The sequence below is a fragment of the Rhinopithecus bieti genome, unplaced genomic scaffold (genome assembly GCF_001698545.2).
Source record: "Rhinopithecus bieti isolate Rb0 unplaced genomic scaffold, ASM169854v2 scaffold_56641, whole genome shotgun sequence".
Lineage (NCBI taxonomy): Eukaryota > Metazoa > Chordata > Mammalia > Primates > Cercopithecidae > Rhinopithecus > Rhinopithecus bieti.
Window position 1 is genome coordinate 93,909 of NW_016822034.1, and position 8,092 is coordinate 102,000.

The 8,092-nt window shown below is 54.3% G+C and overlaps 1 protein-coding gene across 2 annotated transcripts in view; it reads right to left on the reverse strand.

Annotated features, from left to right (window-relative positions):
• The window catches only part of RAB11FIP3 (RAB11 family interacting protein 3), a 101,320-nt gene that overhangs the window by 56,317 nt on the left and 36,911 nt on the right, over window positions 1-8,092 (reverse strand). For both annotated transcript variants that reach the window (XM_017860777.1, XM_017860774.1), the window contains exon 2: window positions 6,461-6,554. The gene's annotated coding sequence lies outside the window, so the exon portion shown is untranslated. The remainder of the gene's footprint in view (window positions 1-6,460; window positions 6,555-8,092) is intronic.

Below are 8,092 nucleotides of genomic sequence, written 5' to 3' on the forward strand. Positions count from 1 at the left end.
GACGCCCCAGCATCTCCTCCCTGACGCCCCAGCACCTCCTCCCTGAAACCCCAGCACCTCCTCCCTGACAACTCAGCACCTCCTCCCTGACAACTCAGCACCTCCTCCCTGACGCCCCAGCACCTGCTTCCTGAAGCCCCAGCACCTCCTCCCTGAGGTCCCAGAACCTCCTCCCTGAGGCCCACTCCACTCTGCTGTCAGCTCTGCAGTCGGCTCGGTGTCCCACCCCTCACACCAGCTCTCAGGGATGTCCCACCAGCCTCTTCAGGAGCCTGGGGCTGGAGACAGAATTGTGAGGCCTGCCTCTCACCTGCTCCTTGTGACCCTGCCTCCCTGTGGCCTCCAAACGTGCCAGGTGCAGCCCTGCTGGGATGCTGCCTTCCCATCCCGGACGTTCTCAGGGAGGCCTCCCCGCTCCTCTGCCTCCCTAGCTCCCACCTGTTTGTGGTCTGTCTCCCACTAGAAAGCCAGCTCCCAAGGGCAGGGTTTCTCCACTTCCGTTTCGTGCTACGTCCCAGAGCCTGGAACAGGCTGGTTCGACAGCACTCATGGGACAGTTGCCCCATTTGTCCCCGTCCATGGTCCTCACAGGTCCCAGCTGTGCTCTCCCTCCGCGGCAGCCATCTCCACCAGTCTGGCTCAAGCTCTCGTGCAGTGAGATAGGAGAGCCCTGGCCGGCTCACGATGTCCAGCTCACCGCCCTCTCAAGTAGACAGCCACAGGAGCCCTCCCAGGCCCACCTGTCAGCTGCTGGGAAGGAGAGAGGGGTGACCCAGCTGTTGTGGGATTGACCCAGGTGAAGGCAAGGAGAGAAGGGGACGGTGTCTGGGAGAAGGCCCCACCTTGGCGTGTCAGGTGGCTGGCCAACCACTAAGAAACATCTGGAGACGGGCTGTCCTTGGGCCATCCCTCTCTCACCCCTTCAGTCACTAAGCCAAGATGCTGGCAACCACAGGCAGCCACAGTCCACAGCTGGCAGCCCCCAGGCTTCCCAGACAGAGCATCAAGCTCTTCCGAGGGCAGCAAGCCAGGCTGGAGGCTTCATTCCACTCGGTGGGCAAAGCCCAGCCCAGGGCATGGGCCTGCCAGGAGGACACCCTGACTCCTGAGCTGAGAGTGGGCACCTTCCAAGCCAAGGCCTCCCAGGAACCCCTAGAGCTGAGCTTGCCCCATTTCGTGTTAGCCACGGTTCACAGGAACAAACCAACCCTCACCCTGAGGACAGAATCGTGAACCCAGGTGGCTCCCTCCTGCCCATACCATGGTACCGAGGGCCACTGCTGTTCCCAGGCTTAACCCTGCAGAGGGATCTGAGCACCTCACCTGCCTAAACCTACAAAAAGCCGTCTTAACTCTCTGTGACAGGCTGTGTCCCCGACCCCCGAGGGAACACATCTCCGGCCCAAATCGCCTGCAGGCCACCCTCAGTAACAGGCCCAGGAACACGCTCTGCCAGCCACATTGTGCAGAGCAAGTTTACCCTATGACAAGCCGAGACCAGCACCCAGTGACTGGCAAGGGCCTTGAGTACTCTGAGTCTTTGTGGCACCAAGGAAATGGGTTGTAACATTTATAACAAGACCAGCAGTCACAACAAAGAATTTCTGGTTTTATACAAAATGCATAGAGTTACAGTCCTGTTCCCTGTGATTTCACACACGTGCCTGTCACTAGAAAATGAACCAATGCAGGCAGGGCGCGGTGGCTCACGTCTGTAATCCCGGCACTTTGGGAGGCCGAGGTGGGTGGATCACCTGAAGTCAGGAGTTCGAGACCAGCCTGGCCAACATGGCAAAACCCCGTCTCTAACACAAAAAATTAGCCAGGAGCGGTGGCGCGAGCCTGTGGTCTCAGCTACTCGGGAGGCTGAGGCAGGAGAATCACTTGAACCTTGGAGGCAGAAGTTGCAGCGAGCCAAGATCACGCCACTGCACTGTAGCCCGGGTGACAGAGCAAGATTCCACCTCAAAAGAAAAAGGAGGCCGGGCGCGGTGGCTCAAGCCTATAATCCCAGCACTTTGGGAGGCCGAGACGGGAGGATCATGAGGTCAGGAGATCGAGACCATCCTGGCTAACACGGTGAAACCCCGTCTCTACTAAAAAATACAAAAAACTAGCCAGGTGAGGTGGCGGTGGGCGCCTGCAGTCCCAGCTACTCGGGAGGCTGAGGCAGGAGAATGGCGTAAACCCGGAAGGCGGAGGTTGCAGTGAGCTGAGACCCGGCCACTGCACTCCAGCCTGGGCGACAGAGCCAGACTCCGTCTCAAAAAAAAAAGAAAAAAAAAGAAAAAGCAGTCAGTGCTGAGAGGTTGTGACTACCGACAGGCCGCCGACACTCCCCTCAAAGCTCGCATCTACTTCCCTCTGTATTTTCCAAACAGTCCCCATGAGATGCCCTGCCACACTGCACCTTGCCCCATTTTCCATCCTCCAATCTTCCAAAATGGTTACATCACCATCTTCGGTTACATCAATATTCAATTTAATTATTATGACTATGTAAAATATGGCCTGTTGGCGGGGCGCGGAGGCTCAAGCCTGTAATCCCAGCACTTTGGGAGGCCAAGGCGGGCAGATCATCAGGTCAGGAGATCAAGACCAACCTGGTTAACACGGTGAAACCCTGTCTCTACTAAAAATACAAAAAAATTAGCCTGGCGTGGTGGCGGCGCCTGTAGTCCCAGCTACTTGGGAGGCTGAGGCAGGAGAATGGCGTGAACTCAGGAGTTTGCAGTGAGCCGAGATTGCACCACTGCACTCCAGCCTGGGGGACAGAGCAAGACTCCGTCCCAAAAAAAAAAAAAAAAATACAGCTTGTTACTGGACCAGGAAGTACAGGCTCTCTTATTCCACTTCTTGTTTTTCATGGAAGTGGTAACTGCCGCCTGGGGTCTTGTGCTTGGCCTCCATGCACCCCCATCTCAGCCCCAAACACTGAGGCCTCTCTGATGACAGCAAGTTCTGGGGGTCCCCAGGTTCCCTCACCATCAACCTAGAAGCCTGCATCCAGTAATCCTTGACTTAAGAGTGAAGATGAAACACAGCTATACAAAACAAAAATGACAAAGCTACCAGCTTCATGAGGGGCTTTTCTCCTCCCTGCGACTAAGACCAAGCAGATGTGAGCCTCCAGCTAGCACCTCCATGAACTCAGGGGACCAATGGCTAGAAATGAAGCATCCTCTCGGGCATACCATCCCATGCATAAAAACCACCCAGCCAGCCCAACAAATACCAAAGCATCAGTGTCATAAAGACCGCATTCTCTATTACACACAAAATTTGGTTTGGAATTAATGGCAAGTTTTTTGTTTTGCTTTGTTTTGTTTTTTGAGACAGGGTCTGTCACCCAGGCTGGAGTGCATGGAGTGCAGTGGCACAAACACAGTTCACTGCAGCCTCCACCTCCTGGGGTCAAGGGATTCTCCCACCTCAACCTCCCGGGTAGCTGGGCCCACAGCATGCGCCACAATCTCAGCTCCTTTTTTCATATTTTTTGCACAGCCAAGGTCTCGCTATGTTGCCCAGGCTGGTCTAACCCTCCTGGGATCAACTAATCCTCTCACCTCAGCCTCCCAAAGTGCTGGGATTACAGGAATGAGCCACTGTGTCTGGCCCACAATGGATTTTTCAAACTAAGAAGAAAAAGTTTACAGCTAGACTCTCCCCTGAGCTAACCAGTGAATCCGTTAGAGGACACCCTCATCCCGAGGGCCACAGGCACGACTGCCATGTCATGAGTAACCTGAGGAGAACCAGACTTTCCAGAAGGCCTGGAGGGAGGGCCTGCAGCACACCATGCAGCAAGCCGCAAGGCACAGCATGCGAGAGCCAAAATGCTCACAAAGCCGCTACTGAAAGCTTTGTACAGAATGACAAAGGTGAAATAAATTTATCAAGTACACATCTATCCTCAGGACGTTACTTAAGGGTTGCAGCATATCAGTTAGACTGAGACACGGCCCCATCAGCCTCAACCTGCTGGTGCTCAGCCTGCAGACTCTAAGGCCTCCTGACTATCCTCTTCCTCCCCCTTCTCCTGCCAATGCTGCCTCCTGAGGATCTGTGGCTACCTGCTCTGCCCATTGGTCTGCAGGCCCCCTTGACCCAGAGCTTGCCTGCACGCTCCTCTCAGCCTCCAGAGCCTGCAGTCTCTCTCCATCCTCGCCCCACCTAAGGACTGCTTCCTCACCTGGGCCAGGTGGTCTTTACCTGGTTGTCAGGGTGTCCTTTCTCCCCTCGACCCCTCCTCAGAGGGGGCTGCCTGCCTAGTTCCCATCTCATCCCCGGCCTGCTACACGGACAGCGGCAGCACCTCACCCATTTGTCCTCCTGCCGCCACCCACTGGCCTTGCTCTGGTGCTGGTTCACCACAAAGGCCATGGGGCCAAGCCCAGCACAGAGGCCATGATGGTCCCACAACACATTCATGGGTGAAAGAACAGACAGTGGGATACAGAGTAACAAACGGGGAACAGATTGGGCATGGTAGCTCATGCCTGTAATTCCAGCAACTTGGGAGGCCAAGGCGGGCGAATCACCTGAGGTCAGGAGTTCGAGACCAGCCTGACCAACATGTTGAAACCCCGTCTCTACTAAAAATACAAAATTAGCCAGGCACGGTGGTGCATACCTGTAATCCCAGCTACTCGGGAGGCTGACACAGGAGAATTGCTTGAACCCGGAAGGCGGAGGTTGCAGTGATATGAAATCATGCCACTGCACTCCAGCCTGGGCAACAAGAGCAAAATTCCGTCTCAAAAAGGAAAAAAAAAAAACAGGGAACAATACACAGCACATTCCCCAGAGCCATCAAAGGACTTGGCATCTGATAAAACCCAGCACCTTAGAGACACTGTCAGGCAATAATTTTGTGGAGGAGACAGACAAGACCTGAGGTCGAGGCCCAAGGGCATCCGTCAACCTGACTGCACCTGCCGACTCTGCAGGACCCAGCCAAGGTCTGACTTACCCTGCACGTGCAGGAAGGAGGAAAAGGGCCCGCCACCGTCACCCCTACACCGCCTGGCCAAACATGAGGAAATGAGAAGGCCTGTTCAGAGCTTCAGAACTTGACGTAAGACGGACAGTGTGTAGGGACTGGTGAGAGTGTGAAACGGCACGGCCACTATGAAGAACTGACTTTATCCCAGCACATGACCCACTCCTAGATACAGGCCCCAATGACTTGACGACACGCGTCTACACAAAGACTTGTACACAAACATGCCCATCACCAGGAGAATGAAGAAATGAAATACAAAACAAGCACACAATGGACAGCACAGAGTCTAAAACATGCAAACCACACAGATGAATCTCAGAGGCATCGTGCTGAGAAAGGCATCATGGTGGGGAAGGCATCGTGCTGGGGAAGGGATCGTGCTGGGGAAAGAACCCAGGTGAGAGCACACGAACCCTCAAGGCAGGTGAAACTGGCCAGGCACGGTTCATGCCTGTAATCTCAGCACCTCAGCTTTGGGAGGCTGAAGCGGGTGGATCACCTGACGTCAGGAGTTCAAGACCAGCCCCGCCAACATGGTGAAACCCCGTCTCTACTAAAAATACAAAAATTAGCCGAGCATGGTGGCGGGTGCCTATAATCCCAGCTACTCGGGAGGCTCAGGCAGGAGAACTGCTTGAACCCGGGAGGTAGAGGATGCAGTGAGCTGAAATCGGGCCACTGCACTCAAGCCTGGGCGATGAGAGTAAAACTCAGTCTCAAAAAAAAAAAAAAGAGAGAGAGAGATAGGCAAAACTAATCCACAGTGACAGAAATCAGCAACAGTGCCAGCAGGAGGGAAGGCACTGCCTGAGGGCGAGGGGACCCACGTGGGGACAGCGATGCGTGTGACAGGCTCCGCACTGCCAGGCATGGGACTCTGTCGGAGCTCACAGAGGAGCAGGCGTGAGCTGTACATTTCACTACAGGTAAATTTTTACTCAAAGGAAGACTGGAAACAAACACTGAGCTCTAGGGAACGATGGTGGTGTGGGCTGCAGTGTTCAGGGCGGTGTGCGTGGAAGCATGCTGACTGCAAACACATCCCATTCGAGAGGGTCTGGGGACAGACGAGATGGACAGAGACGTGGGGAGAGAGAACAACAAAGTGCTGCCTGCAGAGCATGGTGGGGAACACCCACGTGGGTGGCCATGGAATCATTCTTTCAATACTTTGAAAATTCTCAAATTTCCATCATGAAATCTTTGAGGAAAGGGGCAATTGCTTTCTAGCATTATGGAAAAGTAGTTGACTCAGCCAATTCTGGAAGACAGGGTGTGTGAGGAGAAAGTAACAAGAAAGGAAGGAGACCACCTGGAAACCTGGGGTATGTTGGGGGCTTCATGGAGAAGGAACAATGACAGAGTCGGCACAAGGAGCCCAGTGACGTGCAGGTGGCTGACAGGGTGGCTGAGGAAGGGGAGAGGAGGTGGGAGCTCATGGCGGGGACGACTGACCTCCGTTTCTGATGGCTGTGATCCCTTGGTAGAAGTCTTCAAAGCTGATCACGCCGAGCCCACTGGGATCCAAGTACTTAGTTAAGTCCTTCACCTGTAATTGCCAAATGAGACCAGGTTACCCTAAGCCTTTACAGCAGGGGTCCCCAACCCTGGACCTCGGACTGGGACAGATCTGGTCTATGGCCTGCTGGGAACGGGGAGGCACAGCAGGAGGTGAGGGAGCACTACCGCCTGAGCTCCCCTCCTGTCAGATCAGCAGGGGCAGGGCATCAGGGTCTCACAAGAGTGCAAAGCCTACCGTGGGCTCCGCATGCGAGGGGTCCAGGTTGCGCACTCCTTATAAGAATCTAACGCCTGATGACCTGAACAGTTTCATCCTGACACCACCCCGACCCCCGACCCGTCTGTGGAAAAGTGTCTTCTATGAAACCAGTCCCTGGTGCCAAGAAGGCTGGGGCCACTTTAGGGAATCAGGATTAGGTCGTATCACGTGCTTGGCTTTTTCACCAAAAGCACAGAAGCCGCCAATGTGGCGGTGCTGACAGTGACAGCCTCTGACTCCGCACATCCAAGACGCAGCACAGCCTCCACAGGCCACTGTGGACAGCCACAGCCACAGGACAGGCAGCACCCTGTAAATGGGCTGCCAGCAGCACCTGGTGTGATGAACCACAGGAGTGGGACCCTGGCCACTGAAAGCCAGCAGCCAGGGTCTTATGTGGGGAGATCAGTTCTGAAGTTTTAGATGTTGTTCTGGCAAGGATGCAGCATGCTAACATAGACATGTTACATAGATAACATAGATAAGTGGTCGGGCGCGGTGGCTCACGCCTGTAATCCCAGCACTTTGGGAGGCCGAGGCGGGCGGATCATGAGGTCAGGACCTCATGAGATCGAGACCATCCTGGCTAACACGGTGAAACCCCGTCTCTACTAAAAATACAAAAAATTAGCCGGGCGTGGTGGCAGGCACCTGTAGTCCCAACTATTTGGGAGGCTGAGGCAGGAGAATGGCGTGAACCCGGGAGGCGGAGCTCGCAGTGAGCTGAGATCTGGCTATTGCACTCCAGCCTGGGTGACAGAGCGAGACTCCGTCTCAAAAAAAAAAAAAGATAACACAGATAAGCACACACCGCCCATTCAGAAATGCCTTCCTGGCTCTGTAGAGTCCTTGGTAGAAAATAACTGAGGGAAAGAGACCCTAGATATCAAAAATCATAAATGCTAAGTAGGTTAACTCACACACAGATGTAACATAAAATGAAACTCTTCAGAAAGAACGCAGGTTTATTCTGCCAAGTGTAAATTGGATTTCACAAAAATTTTAAAAATTTCAGGCCGAGCGTGGTGGCTCAAGCCTGTAATCCCAGCACTTTGGGAGGCCGAGATGGGTGGATCACGAGGTCAGGAGATCGAGACCATCCTGGCTAACCCCATGAAACCCTGTCTCTACTGAAAAATACAAAAAACTAGCCGGGTGAGGTAGCGGGTGTCCATAGTCCCAGCTACTCGGGAGGCTGAGGCAGGAGAATGGCGTAAACCCAGGAGGCGGAGCTTGCAGTGAGCTGAGATCCGGCCACTGCACTCCAGCCCCGGCGACACAGTGAGACTCCGTCTCAAAAAAAAAAA